The sequence below is a fragment of the Aquila chrysaetos genome, chromosome 13 (assembly GCF_900496995.4).
Source record: "Aquila chrysaetos chrysaetos chromosome 13, bAquChr1.4, whole genome shotgun sequence".
NCBI classification, from domain to species: Eukaryota; Metazoa; Chordata; class Aves; order Accipitriformes; family Accipitridae; genus Aquila; species Aquila chrysaetos.
The window spans coordinates 17,882,025-17,897,144 of NC_044016.1; positions in this window are offsets into that span (position 1 = coordinate 17,882,025).

A 15,120-nucleotide genomic window follows, 5' to 3' on the forward strand; every position below is an offset into this window, starting at 1 on the left:
CTTCATCAATTCCACAGGGAGGTCATGTTTACCCTGAGTCAGTTCACTCTGTTCTTTAGGCTGCTCTCACCAATTTGCCTAGTGCAGAAGACAACCTCACTGCTTTTGTACAACTACCACTGCCATTCCCCAGATCCTGCTAAAATCGATCCCATTAGAAAAACTGGTTTCACATTTGCCATCTTCCATTCCTGACACCAATACTAATTCAAGAAATAGTTTGCACAACAGTTAATACAATGGGCATGTTAGTATTTCTGCTTGGCTCGCTTTCTTGGGTGGATATCATCTAATTCTGGCAGTTCTTTTACTATTTGTTAACAATTTGTTCAAGGATTTGACATTCCTTGGCTTGCCCCCTGTGCTGAAACGTTCTGAGGGCAAGGCCTTTTTTAAGCTCCTGTGCAGAGCACACCATATTAAAAATAATTTAGTTTTTCTGTTGGGCTTCAGCTTTCTTGTATACATCAGTCAGCCCTACAGACCCCCTGTTTCAGATGTATTTGAAAAAGGATTTATTAGTTTTTATTCCTTCAACAATGACTCATTGTTTCCCTTGGATTCATTTTTGGTTTGGCTGATTAAATTTTAACTTCTTTAGTTTTCTTAGTTTGCTTTGGATTTATGCTTTCCATAGGATGATTTTTTTTTAACTCCTTCTGCTCCCAATACTATAGTTACTCCCTCACTCTACCATTTAATTATTCTAGTTTGTATTTTTAATTGTCTCAACATCACACACACACACACAAAAGAGTAAAGTATTTTTCTGACAATTTTCCCCAAATTTGGGAGAAAGAGTCTACTCCTTCCTCCCTTGCTTTCATAGTTAACCTGTTTCAGCTAATAATTCTTACAGGCTGCTATCAATCAACATTTTTTCCCAAATCACATTTTCACAGGAACTGCAGTCACCATGCACCTTTTTCCCTAAATTAGAAAGCTCAAGTGTGATCATTTCTTCTGTTTTTAGCAACCAAAACCTCCTAACAGTTAGTTATTTATCAGAGCACCTTATAAACACCTGAATATACTTATCCTCACAGCCTACTGTTAAGGTAAAGCACTATTACTATTTATCATTACTTTCCTACAGGCAGAGAGCTGAAGCACAGAGCCAAAAAGGCCGAAACATATACAGCATTTTTAGTCCTAGAGCACCTAAAAACCTGGCATCTGGCACCAAATGTGGACTTCACAGACCCAGTATAGGGAACAAAGGCTCCCCCCTACCCTGAAATTTGCAGAAATCTGAACAACGATGCCCTGAGTGCCAGGATGCTGCCTAACCCATTCACACAATCTTCTATCACTGAAAAGAAGATGATCATAGATATGAATTCAGAGAAAGCCTCTGTCCCTTGCTTGAATTCCTGCACCATTTTGGGACAGATCTCACTGTTAGTCTAATTATTTGATGATGTTTTTCTCATCAGAAAGCCTTAGTGCCTTCCTAAGATGCAGTCCATCCCCAGAACACTGCAAACCAATGCAAGTATCTTTATCAAAGATGATCAAACATACCCAAAATTACATGCAAAATCAGTTTTACTCACAGATTTTCTTCATCCTGCTTTTAAGACTCCTGCTATACACCCACCTTGCAACAACTAAAAATATAGGTTCCTAAATACTGTACAACTCAAATTTTCAAAGGGCCTTTCAAAACTTACCTTCTGAGGAGAGCAACCAAAGGAACAGGCCTAATAATAGCTTCATGATAAGTGCCTCTATGAATTGATAATCCTGGAGCACTGTCTGTTAGACATTAAGGCTGTGAAGAAGAAAATCTCTTCTTTTTCTTCCTTTATATTTTAACAAGTTGATAACTCAGCAGCCATAAAATTTATTAGCCTCTTTACCTTTGGAAAGCAAAGCAACAATGGTAACTTATTTCAAAGACACGCGCAACCCCAGTTTATAAATTGCCCCACCCAAGGGTCAAAGGAGTACAGAAGTGGCACAGCTTCTCTCTTACTTGTTCAGAGACAGCTGGCCACTTTTTAGGGGGACTCTCAGCAAATATGAGGATTAGCCTGTCTCTAACAGGCAGGGAAGGAGCCTCTGTTCCTGAGGCAGCAAGGGCAACTGAGCCCTATGTAACAGCCCACATCCACCCAAAGCGGAAGGTTGTCCTCTTCCTCTTGTCTCCTCCCCTGCCTCTGCTCCTTCCTTGCCTTCAACCAGCCTCATGCTGTGCCTGGCTCTCTTCCACTAGCTCCAGAACCACCAGCTCCTTCCACAAGCTGATTTGACTCGCTGAAACTCCAAAAACCTATGTTTGACTGGCTGCCAGGGGGTGTGAAGAACATCAGACACAGCACAGAAGAGCATGGGAGGGTCGTGATCCAAGCAAGCCTCCGCCCAGAGCAGCAGCAACCTGTGGTGTAGGGCAGCACAGCTCTGCCTTGTGCATGAAACCCTGTCCTAAAGTGAGACAATGTAAGGGATGTGTCACCTCTCCTGTGTTACCTGAGACCATAAAGTTCCTTGATAGTGAGAGAAGCAGCAAAGAGGTGCTGAGGGAAGTAACACAAACCCTTGAGTACCAACCAGTCCTGGGAGTAGGCATGTTAAAGACCTCCTCTACAGCTTCAGCCCATGGGATGCAGGCAGTTCTCCTTCTGGCAAATTTTCCTTCACTGGGATATGCTTCACCTGTATTTGCCAAGACAGAGCACTGGTGGACAAGCAGGATCAGTAACTCTGCCCTCATTCTGTCCAGGTCTCCAAAACCCTTGCTACGACTATCACAGTAGCCTGGTCACTTCTGCAGATTCAAAGAGCATACAGAAATGCCAGTTAGACTGCAATACTATGTTCCCCAGCAAGACTCTGCTATACCTCAATTACAGTGTCAGCATCAAACCTCAAAGAGCAGTCTGCTGTCCTCGCACAAAACACCAGAGTGCCCTCTGGTCTCTTCCAAGCCCATTGACACCCAGATAGAGCTCCTACATGAATAACAGCAGGCTGCTTAAGTAAATAGCTTTAAATGCTTAAACAAGCCACTGACACACCTGTCTCAGGCAGTTTAACCCATCCTACAAAGAGCTGCTTATTTTGGCTTTCTGTTTTTTCATGACTGAAATTTTACATTCTTCAAAGGAACATGTTGGAGGTAGATTTTATGCCCATTTCACTTTTCAAAAAACGGGAATGTAATATTAATTTGGAACATGAACAGCTATTGTTCAGAGTGACATGCAAGGAGGAATTTGCACAGACAGGGGAAAGCATTCCCTCCACACCGAGTCTCCAACCTCATTCTAGCACAAATGTACCATAGACCTCACCAATGCAAGGGGCTACTCACGTCAGACACAACAGCATGTTCAAGTCTAAGAGGGATGAGCTCATTCCACTTAGGCATCTCACAACGTGAAACACAGTTAAACACCCAGGCTCTTTTGACCAGTAAGGTAATGAAAACTTATAACCTTAGTCACTGTCAGGGCACCACACCAGCCAGCAGCTCCCCTACCTGGGCTGAGCTGAAATGGAGCTCCCAAGCACATGGGAAGGATGTGGGAGGTCCCAGGTGAGGCTGATCAGGGCCATTATCACCTGTCAGTCAAGGTTGCATTGCACAGCCTCAGCGTGGATGGGAGTTACCTTTGGTGGATTTTGTCATTATATACAAGGGTTTGTGGCTGCTTCACTCCTCAACAGAAAGCTCTCGTTATCAACAAGTCTGAGAAACAGACTTCTTAATGAGCTGAAGTGTTTAAAATCCCAGAAAGTGTCTTCTGAGGAAGACAGACGCCAAGCAAAACATGGAAAGGAAGATAGCATTAATTCATACATTTGCCATAAACCACAGCTCCAAGAGTAAGAGTTTAGCCTTTAGACACTGTGACACGCTCCAGAAGGGAAACACCGTTAACTGCAAGTCTTGTAAATCTTCTGTAAGTGCTCCTTCCCACCACTCAAGCATCAAAATAGCTCCTGGATTGAATAGTAAATATCAAGTGGCAGCAAAGATCAAAGAAGTCTGCAAAAGGGAGAAGAGAGAATTTTAGATGTAGGTGTCAGAGACAAATTAAAGCTTTTGCATTACTGCAAGGGCAAAGCTAGACGCAGCTACAGAAGGCATGGAGAGCTCCAGACCATGAGCTGATGGTATTTAGGAATACCCTAGGGAACTGAAGCCATGTAACTAATTACCTAATGATCAACACAGAACACCTTCCCTAAAGTGCCTGCTGCTGCTCAGGTGGGACAAGGAGCTAGCTGGACCTTGTAGCTAACCTTGCCTGAATTGTATGAGTCTTCTTGTCACCTGCCCAGGATGGAGAAGGCTCAAAATACAACTAGCCCAGAAGAGCTTTGTGTGGGAGTTGGTGGTGAAGAGTAGAAGTTTTCTGCCTTGGTTATGTTCTCAAAGGACCTGTTTCACGTGTCTAGGCCCAACAGTGCAAAACACCATAAAAACAAAAGTCAGGTCCCAGTTACAGCTTTGAAGTAAGCAACACCCAAACAGATACTCAAACATATGCACTAAAACATATTAGTCAAACTTCTTGGCCCATTGCTACATTTTTAGGTGGCTTATAATATACCTAGAGCTTCACCTCTTATACCTGGTATGGGAGCTATAGCTGAGAAAGCTGAGAGATTTTTAAGTTTTTCCTTATCTTCTCACTTAAACAGAGCTCTTCCCTGCATTCCTTTTACTTATACAGAATACGGAAAACCAGAAACTCTGACAACCTATCTAGGTCCTCACCTATAGGACCAGTGTTTTAAAATACAAATAACGAATCTACAGCTGCACATTAAAAGAAAAAAAAAAAAACCAACCCTAAACAGACACAAAAAACCATAGCACTTAACCACTTATAATTAAACCCAAGAGGTTTGCCACCATAAGGACAACCTTTTACTAAGTTAGGGAAGTAGCTTTCTCAGCTGTTAAGAAGCAGAGGCCATATACCACAGGATAATGTAATGGCACCCACAAAACTATCATATTACACTGACATAGCAGAGGACTCGTTGTGGAAATACAAAGCAGACTGATTCTCCATTTTATTTGAAGATACAGCCTGTCTGTGACTTGTCAGTGCTTCAGCTAATCCTACTGCCTAGACAAGGCCTTAGATCTTGAATTTTATATTTAGGAAGCGTATCCTTGAATTGTTCCATCTACAAGACCCACATCTGTAATGGGTAGAACATGATAGTGCTGTGAAACCGTTAGGAGTAAATCATGCACAACAGTGAGACATTTCACATTTCCTCATGATGTTGTGCCATGGCCTCCTGTTGCTGCACTTCACGTTGCTGGCAAATTTAGTGCAAACTCTGGACTTAAACAGCAGATCTTCCTCCACAGGAGAGTTCAGGCATGCATCGAAAGGTGAGGAGATGAAGTGAAGCCAAGAGCAGCCAGGGAGATGAATCACAGGGCAGCAATTCTGCAGCAGCGGGCAGGAGAGCTGCAGAGCTTAAAGGAGGCTGCTACCACCTGCTGGAAAGAATGCAAATACTCAAAGAAAAAGAAGAAACGGAACATTAATTTAGCCATTTCGGGCAGGAGTTGGAAAGCACTGCTCTGTGTATGGTCAGGTTACTGAAAGTGGGCAAAAGGCCTTGTAATACTTGGCGCCCTCCCTAAAAAAACCCCAAGCTTCTGGAGTTGCAGACGAGGAGGATCTAAATTGTTTCTTAAATGGCTTTCAAAAAGAAATATCTGAAAAAAGAAATGCAAACACAAAGCCTCAACTACACATCTTTAAAGTAAATTTTTCTAAGCTCAGCACATGACTGAAGCACCGGACTCTTCACCTGGATATTTGGGATTGACAGAGCTGCTATAGAGACCTGAGCTGTGACAATAAATAAGTAAATAAACAAGTTCACCACTGAACATAACCATGTTTTGGATGAGCTATGAAGCAGTAGCCTCCTGTAAACACCCAGCAGTAGCTGAAGGCAGCAATATTACAATGAAACCTCAGATCCAATGTTAATAACTGAATGAAACTCAAAATTTCTTCCTTGTGCCTGCAGGAGAGCACAACCTTCCACACAGATTGATTGCTTGGCAAGGGCAGAAGCCCTTTAGCCACTGACCTGAGGCTGGCACCAAAGTAAAGCACAAAGTCTGTCTCCACAGGCTATGCTTGGCGCTGCCGGGAGGCTGTTGGTACGCCAGCCTGCCTTTGCAGGTTGTACAGCTGGCACAGATCCATCATGACCCACCGCCTGTCACAAAAACATGGTGTACACTCACAGCAAGAGCTGTAACTACCTCTCACTGCCTTTTCTAGCAGTTTCCAGACCTTTGATATAGGTGAGCTGCATATCATGCCATAGGCTGAAATACCCCCTGCTCCACAGGGGCAGGAACCCCAGGGCTGTGGGAAGGAAGGGGGGATCCTCCTGCTAGTCATTGCCTTTCTGTAGGCCAGCTGAAGCCTGATGATGATGGCAAGCCAGCTGAAGGCTCTGAAGACCCAGAGAACAGCAGAAGTCACCATTCAAAGATCCCCTGCTAAAGACTCTTTACTGACTTTTCTGTAGCATGATGATTTGTTTGAGTCTATAAGCAGCAAGAAGCTGGGGACCAGCTACTTTCCATGGCCTCATCTTCAGCTGAACCCTCAGTTATCAGATCAGGAGATAATACTCATTTCTGGAGAGCCCTGTTTACAGCCACAGTCCTGGGAGAGTCCGCCAGTGCTACCACAGCCTTGAGACAGCAGCGCTGGCAGGAAGGCAGATAGCAAAGGGAAGCAGTCTGTCTGCCTCTGATAGAGAGTGATGGCATTTTAGAGTAGGGACCAGAAAATGTATGCTCTCTTCCTGTGAGTCTCTGGGTGAGTTCATTGGTGCTTACATCCAAAGTACCTAATTCTCAAAGATTTGCATGGAAATCAGGCAACTAAATAAATACCTCCGTGAACTGAAGCCCAAGTCTCAAAGCACTGAGGTTCTCTGTAAAATTGAAATACTAGCATTCCCTTTCTCCCATTCTTTTTCATTAAGTTATAAAATTCCCAAAGCAGTACCAGCTTTTTGCTGTTTGTATTCACGCCACAAAGGGGCCCTGTTTTCAGCCAGCGCTGTAATTGCAGCAGCCCTGTGGGAAGCTCTTGACTCTCCTGTGCCCTCTGAAGCTCTTCCCACATGAAGGTACAACACACAGACTCCATGGGGTCAGCCTGTCTAGGTGCCACAGTGTCCCAGACTTGCTAGTCCATCTACCCACACCCCCTCTGTTTACCTGACTCCCCCACAGAAGTTTGTTTCTCAGCCTGCCTTTACATGTCAGAAAATGTATCGCTTTGACCTCAATGAGCCAGCCCCAGCTGTCCTATATTCCTTTTGCCTCATTAACACTTGTGCTGCCCTTGAAAAAGAGAAGAATACCAAGTGGTAGCATAGTGGATGATATGGGGAGAGGGGGTAAGGCTGCTTTTCCTCATAAGGGATGAGGCTATTAGACTCTTCTGGCTGCAGCTGCACCAAACACTTACAGACCTTTACACTTCAAGGTCGTCGAGGTTGACCAGTTTTCATCCATATCCAACAGAAGCACCTGGAGCCAGGAGCTTATGGCTCAGCATGCTCCCTTTACGTACTTCACACACCGCAAATTGTGGCAAATGTCCTCCCACTGTAGCATTCACCATCTATGCAGTGCTCTGAGCTGCTCTCACCTGTTTTGTGGCTAAAAGAGCCCAACACGGGGTGTCCAGGTGCTCTGTGTCTTCTTGCTCACCAGTTCTTTCACCTGGTGAGTGGAACCACGCTGGGGCAAGTCTGAGGGTAATAGATTCAGTGCTTAGAGAAGTGGTTAAAAGGCCTTTGGACAAAGGCACACTTATTTTACTGAGGGACCATGCAAGGGCAAGCAGCTAAGGCCTTCACTAACTGTGAAGAGGTCCTTACAGAAACTGAATTTCCTTTTGTGAGGCAAAGAAATCACAGGGGAAAACAAGAAAACACCATCAAGTCAATCTTAAACCCAAAGTCACGCATACCTCAGCACTCCAGAAAGGGGAGCCACTAACCAGGCATAAAATAAATAGGAGGGGTCAGCATACATAAACTATAGAAACCAGACAGGACTAGAAATATTTACAGTGCAGGGCGGAAAGGAATATCACTGCTCTGCCTGGAGCACACGGCCAGTTGGCCTGAATGACAATTTGCCTTTGGAGGATCACGCTTGCTTTTGCCAACTGTAACTCTCATGTTTGCCACGAGAGGACACCAAATCCCTACATTTTCACTCCTAAACACTACGTGTATCCGGACCCTTCGGCTGGAAGTGGGGAAAAATGTAATGGCAGTGGAGCTGTAGCTCCAGTCCTTCGGAGTGGAAGCCCAGGCCAGGGGATTCTTGATGAGACCTGTGGTTGTCCAGGTGTACAGCCACACAACAGGAGCTCCATCTCCTCCCTTACAGTCAGAAGCCAATTTCAAGCTTGCATATTTTCAGCAGCTGCACGCTTTCAAGACCAGTAATAATACAGAAAATGTCAGTGATACAAACCAATGCTAGATGATCAGAGACCAAAAGGCACTGCCAGCTGAACAGATGCTCTTATTCCATACTTCCATTGAAAGAGCCTTCCAAAATTCACAGCTTTGCCAGGCTTCATCCTGACATTTCAGCTGAATATTGCACGAATGCCATCAAGTGCTAGAGGCCTTTGTTTTTAAGACAGAAAGGCTGGGCTCTGGAACCAGCTATGGGTGCAGGCATGGGCCTGTGCATAGGATTTTCTGAACAATTAATCTGCACATTATTATTTCAAGTGATCTCAATAAATTGCAAAAGCTGCTCAGAATCAACTGGATAAAATTCAATAAAAACACAGCAAAGTACTGTGATTGGGAAGGAGAAATTAAGTGCACAAATGAACGACCTGGAATAATTGTTTAAGTAGCAGCACTACACAAAAGGATCTGGAGGAATTAGAGTGGATCATGTAGTGAGTCAATGGTATGCTGCTATTGCAACAAAAACAAATATTTCTTTTGGGATATGTTAATGGAGTGTCACAGAAGGTCATTATTACGCTTTATCCCAAAAGAGTACTCACTGATGCTAAACGTTGTGCTAAATTTGGGGCACCAGCACTTTCAGAAAGATGAAGTTTAGAGCAGACTAGCCAGCCCAACAGGAAGCTTAAGAAACCCTGAGGACAGCTGGATGGACCAGGGGAGCTTTTTCCAGGAGAGAGGAGGAGAGTGAGGATGGCCGCTCCGAACGCAGGGGCCTGTTCTAGCCAGCAGCAATTATCATGCATTTCTTTTCCCTGACAGCTCAGAAGATATGCAGAGGGGTCTCAGATCAGCGTGGAATAAAGGCAGACACCAAACCCAGGGCTAGTTTGGGTTTCATCTCAACAGGCATCTCTGTTTTTCCTACATAAGAGGGAAGGCATGCAGGTGGGGGATGGGAGGGGTCACAAGTTTTGATGTGACTGTCAGTGACAACCTGGAAACTTGATTTCTGGTGAGGAATGGTGCTTTTAACACAACAAAGTGGCACACCCAGCAGTGCATACACAGACCACACCTACTGGAGCCAGCTTCCCCAGGGTTGTTTGTACAGCAAGCAAAGGAGAAAATAAAGATTGGAGATGGAGTTTCCTTTTTGCCCATTCCTCCCCCAGGTCAACCTGACTTTATGAATAATATGGCAAGGCTGTTCACCTATTACTGCTTTCTGTGGCTCCTGGGGACCTTTGTGGTCTGGCTAGTATCACAGCTGCTGTTAGATTCCCACCCCTTAGACCTGGTTTCCACCAAGCACCTAAACACATTTGGGCACATCCCCGTTCAGCAAAGGCACATGCTTAAATTTAAGCAGGAGCTTCAAACGAAGTGTGTGATCAACGACTTCTGCAAATAAGGCCTTAACCTTAAAAAACATAGATAAAAAAACTTTTCACTCTAGCTAGGTTCAAGCACCTTCTTCAGACTCCTTCAAGTCGAGTCTACCACCTCTCTGACACTGAAATAGATGCCTTGCATAAGAAGACTCTTTTGCTTCCTCTCTGCTGTAACTCATCAGCTCGTCCCTGCTCCAGGGCACGTACCTCTAGGGACAGATGAAATCTATTCCTGTTTGTTACTATGCAGAGCTAGATCTCAGCAGCAGCGATAAAGGCCCTTGCACATCCTAGCTTGCTTTCTGATATTTCCCTTTTCTCTGGAATTTGCACTCCTCACCCGCCCTCGCTCCCTTCCCCCTTCCCCGTTTGCTCATAGTTCTGGAAAGATGACTGAAGGCTAACTAATGAGTAAGATGCTGCTGCACGTCATCGCCTGTCTGCTGCAAGAAGGGGTGAACAAGTTCGTTTGTCCACAGGTTAAAGTGAGGTTGCCATCTAAACAAAGAGCATGTAATTGGGAGACCAAGCAGTGGGAAACCTGCCCTCTCTTCTCTCTTGTCTGGAGCATTTAATTTCTCTTGTTTTCTTCATTGCGTACACCACTTTATGCCTGCACAGCATCTTTCAAGCAAGGATCTCAAAGGGCTTCACAGACCTTAATTAAACCTCATAAATCCCTAATTGATAGATGAAATTCTGAGTCACAAAAAGGTGAAGTGATGTGCTCGTGGTGAAACAGTGAGTCAGTTGCAGAGCTTGGAGCAGGGCTGTGGTGATGCCAGTCCAGTACTCAGCATCAACCCCATTAGCCAGACTTTACGGAAGACATAGATCTGCTTGGAGAGCCAGTTCAGCAGCTGCCTGACTGTTGTGGTTTAACCCCAGTCAGCAACTAAGCACCACGCAGCTGCTCGCTCACTCCCCCCCCCCATCCAGTGGGATGGAGGAGAGAATCAGAAAAAAAAGTAAAACTTGTGGGTTGAGATAAGGACAGTTTAACAGGACAGAAAGGAAGAAAATTAATAATAATAATAATAATAATAATGTAATTGGAATATATGAAACAAGTGATACACAATGCAATTGCTCACCACTCGCCAACCAATGCCCAGTTAGTTCCTGAGCAGCAATCCCCCCCCCCAACTCCCCCCAGTTTATATACTGGGCATGACATCACATGGTATGGAATACCCCTTTGGCCAGTTTGGGTCAGCTGTCCTGGCTGTGTCCCCCTCCCAGCTTCTCGTGCCCCTCCAGCCTTCTTGCTGGCTAGGCAGGAGAAGCTGAAAAATTCTTGACTTGGTATAAACACTACTTAGCAACAGCTGAAAACATCAGTCTGTTATCAACATTATTCTCATACTAAATCCAAAACATAACACTATACCAGCTACTAGAAAGAAAATTAACTCTATCCCAGCTGAAACCAGGACACTGAGGCAGCTCCCAATGGCTGTTCAATCACCAGTGGGGAACAAGCATCAATGGCGCTTGGTACTGCGGTATCCAGAACTGGCTAAGAGTCGAGGCCAGGTTGCAGGAGTACCATATAAACTGGGAAGAGCCCCAACCACCCCACTCCCCACTGGCTGCAACTCCAAAGCCTGCCTGGGTCCTGGTTAATGGCCGTTTCCAAATCCCCAGGCAGCAGCCACAGGGCAAGGCCAATCCCTCTGCCCTCCCAAAATGGCAGCCTGGCAGGGGACGGGTCTTCATGCCCTGATAAATGCCTGTAAGGGCAATACCAGAGCTGGCTTTAGGCTGGTGTGGGGGCCCGCCATGAACCCTCAGGGGCACAGTGTGGCCTATACCCGGGGGACCCGGCCCACACACCTGAGCCAGCTCCTGGCTGTCAGGTGGCCCCGGGCAAGTCCCTTTTCTCCTCCATTTTCCTCCACAGCCTTTGTTTTCATGTTCATAGCATGCAGGCTCGGCAGGGCAGGGACCCTCTCGGCTGGGTGTTTGTGCAGTGCAGCCCTGGCCAGGCCTTGGTGCCAGGGAGCCAGTCCCTCTTGGTGGACATCGTCACAGTCTGCTTTCCAATTATAGCATTGCAGTGCTGTGACCGTGTTTAATTGTCTGAGTTTTATAAACACTAAATGGCCTTGGCTGACGCCCGAGTTAATCATCGCCTGCAGAAGCGACTTTGGCTGGCCGGCTCCCAGCCGGCCCTCACCACACCCGCCAGAAAGGGTCAATTAAAAAAAGACAGGAGAAAATAAAAACGCAGAAATGCAACTTAAAAGATGATGCTGCATCTGAGGAAATGACACATAACTCCCTTCTGTCTGCAAGTGATATGTGATGCCACCTCTGAGCTGGGCTTTCCTGAAGGCACCAACCAGTGGCGGCTCTGGTCCTCAAACCCACCTGCCTGTAGCAGGCAGCACAAGCTGCCCACACCTGAGCACCCCTTCCCACCATCCCAGTGACTGCCCAGACGAGGGTCTGATGACGGCAGAAGACCTGTAGCAGGACAAGCAGTTCAATTCACGTACTGTGTCAAACCTATGTTTCTTTCCCTCAGGTTTTCCTCCCTGTTAATATCAACAAAGAAGAAAATCCAACACAACCCACCTCAAAAATGCAAACAGAATGAAAAAGCCCACAAGAGTAAATAGCCAAGGCTTTTATGTTAATGCAAGAGTTGCTGACAGCATCAAAACAAAGGAAAAATCTCTGGGTCAAATTTGCAACTGATGTAAATAAGCCTATTGAGTTTCAGTGAAGAGCACTGACTTTCATACAGTACATGTATATGTACATATGCTCCCCTCAGCCCCTCCGCTAATGCACCCCAGCTCAGAGGCACAAAGGACACTGGAAGGGGAGCAGACGATGCTTTAGTATAATTTGTACATATGCACCACTAAAGCTTGGCATTTCTATTTCAAAAAAAAAAAAAAAAACACCAAAAAAAACTGGGCAAGTGCACAGCTGCAAGGCAGCCTGGGTAATTGTGCAATGCTGGGAACTCTTAGGTAGTTAATAATTATACTCAACCTTCGGTCTAGTTCCTAACAACACCCCTAGGCGTGTCGCTCTTACAGAATAAGGGCACACGCCCTGCTGTGTCTCCTTGCTTAACAGGAACACAAAGTACAGTAGTAGGAGGTGTTTCCTTGAACTCTGAACAATTGGACATTTAAGGATTAATTACTGTTAAGGAGCTTTGGACTGGCAAACACACTAACTCAGCTCTTGGCTGCGTCTCCCAGCCAAGTTCTCTCAGTCATCCTAATTAGAGATTCTGATACCATCTTTAATTATATGATCTCACATGCTTTTTTTCTTTTTTTTTTTTCTTCTTACACTGAACCCCTGTCTCGTGCAGCACACCGACCAAGCAGAGCATGGAGGGGTGAACTGGCGGTGAGGAAGGTGTCCGGCTGGGAGTCGCTCCCGCTTGACTCACTTGGTGCAGCAGTAAGACCATGCACTGTTAGGACCCGAGGTGGCTGGGACCCGAGCTCCCTGCATTGCTGAAAACACTCTGGGTCTTTTACAAGAGGAAGGAAAGCATCAAGCCTGCCACAGCTCCCTCACTGCTGTAGGCAAGATGGGACATATACTGTATTTGTTCAGTATTGACTGCAGCCCGACTAGAATAATCCTGCGCCGAGTGGTATCCGCACCAGCCGCGGTGAGTGTGTGTGCGTGCACATGTATATACACACACACTCTCCTGTACACACCTTGATCTTGTTGAAACAACAGGAGGAGCATAGTGTGTGTAATTAATGTTTTTCACCTTTGTAAACACTGCATTGCTGGGGCCATGCTCCTGCGTCCCAACTTGCAGCACCTAGCAGTGCTGTGGGCCTGGCGCCCTCCCATCCCCCATGCCCCAGTGCCTGCCAAAAGCTGCTGAAGGTCCTTCACATTCAAGCTGGTCCTGTTGGTCTGCAACATCCTTCCTAGGAAGGGACCTGACTACATCTGAGAGTCACTAACCCAATGTCACCTTTGCTTCTGTGCGCTGCCATTTACTGCCCACCTTCCTGCAGCCCCCATTTCCCCCAGATGCAAGAAGGGAAATTTTGGGTGGCGTACTTTCAACTGAAACGCTGCTCTGCTGAGCTGGAAACTCAATATACCCTGAGGTCAGCTGAGGTTCACTAAGCTGAGGAACTCCTTAACTGGTATAGTATGAAAAGCCATCTCCCTTCGTCTTTGTGAGCAGCGCGGGGATGGATGGGTGAGTTCTCGCCGGGACCCTTTTCTAAATGCTGGACCCCCAACCTTGCATGAATGTGGGGGCAAGGAGGCAGCCACAGCCTCCCTGCTTTCCCCAGCGCCAGCCTGCTCCCTGGAAATGGCTCCAAGATCCACCCCTGCCTCTACCTGCAAGCAGAACTGGTTGGCCTCAGCAGGAAAGGTGCACGGCATCCATGCTCACCCCACGCTCCTCGGGGCTGGCAAGCCTGGCACACGTCCCAGCAGGGTCTCTGCCCTGCCTGTCCTCCTCTAGGGTCTGTGCTAGCCTGTGGGAATAAACACCACTGAGCGCTTCACCACCTCTTCCAAAATCAGGGAGGAGGAAAGGAGGACCTGACAGTCCCAGGCAGGCAGCAGTACCCCACACAGGGAGGAGCCCTTTCCTCCCAGCTCCTTGGCGTTCCTCGCTGATTCAGAGTCAACATAATGGGGCTGAGATGGCGCCATTGATCCTGCCGGGCAGGTGGAGCCGCTGTATGGTAGGGATTAGTAATGGCTTTCTTCCCCGTGGCACTGGGTCACAGGATTCAGCCCTTCGTACAGCCCCGTGGTGGAAACAGTCTTCCTCCCTCCCCACCACTAGAAACCTGCCTGTGGAGCAGCCGCTGGTCCTGGGGAATGGAGCAATGGCAGCAGCTGCACAGGGAAATTAAGCATTGGAGCCAAGTGAGAAAAGAAAAACAAAATAGGGACCAGACTGTCACCACGGGTGAAGGATAGACCTACCCTGTCAAGGCAGCCAACCATACTCCTAAGAGTGATTCCCCAGGAGCGCCCTTCCTCCAGCCCCCTAGGACAGGCAGGTCCATGCAATCAGGGATCTCCTACATCAAAGTGCATCTTGGAGGACCTCGAGTTGCCAAGACCTTCACTTTACAGCTCCTTCTGCTCTGTGCCACCGCAGCACAACCTTGCTCCTTGCAGCTGCCTGGGGAAGGCCTGGCCAGGGGTGACTGCAACTCCAGCACACCACCCACCTCCACCAGGACAAGAGCAGGGGGGAAGAGCGTCATTCCAGGATGAGCACCCACCCCAGCTGCAGGTG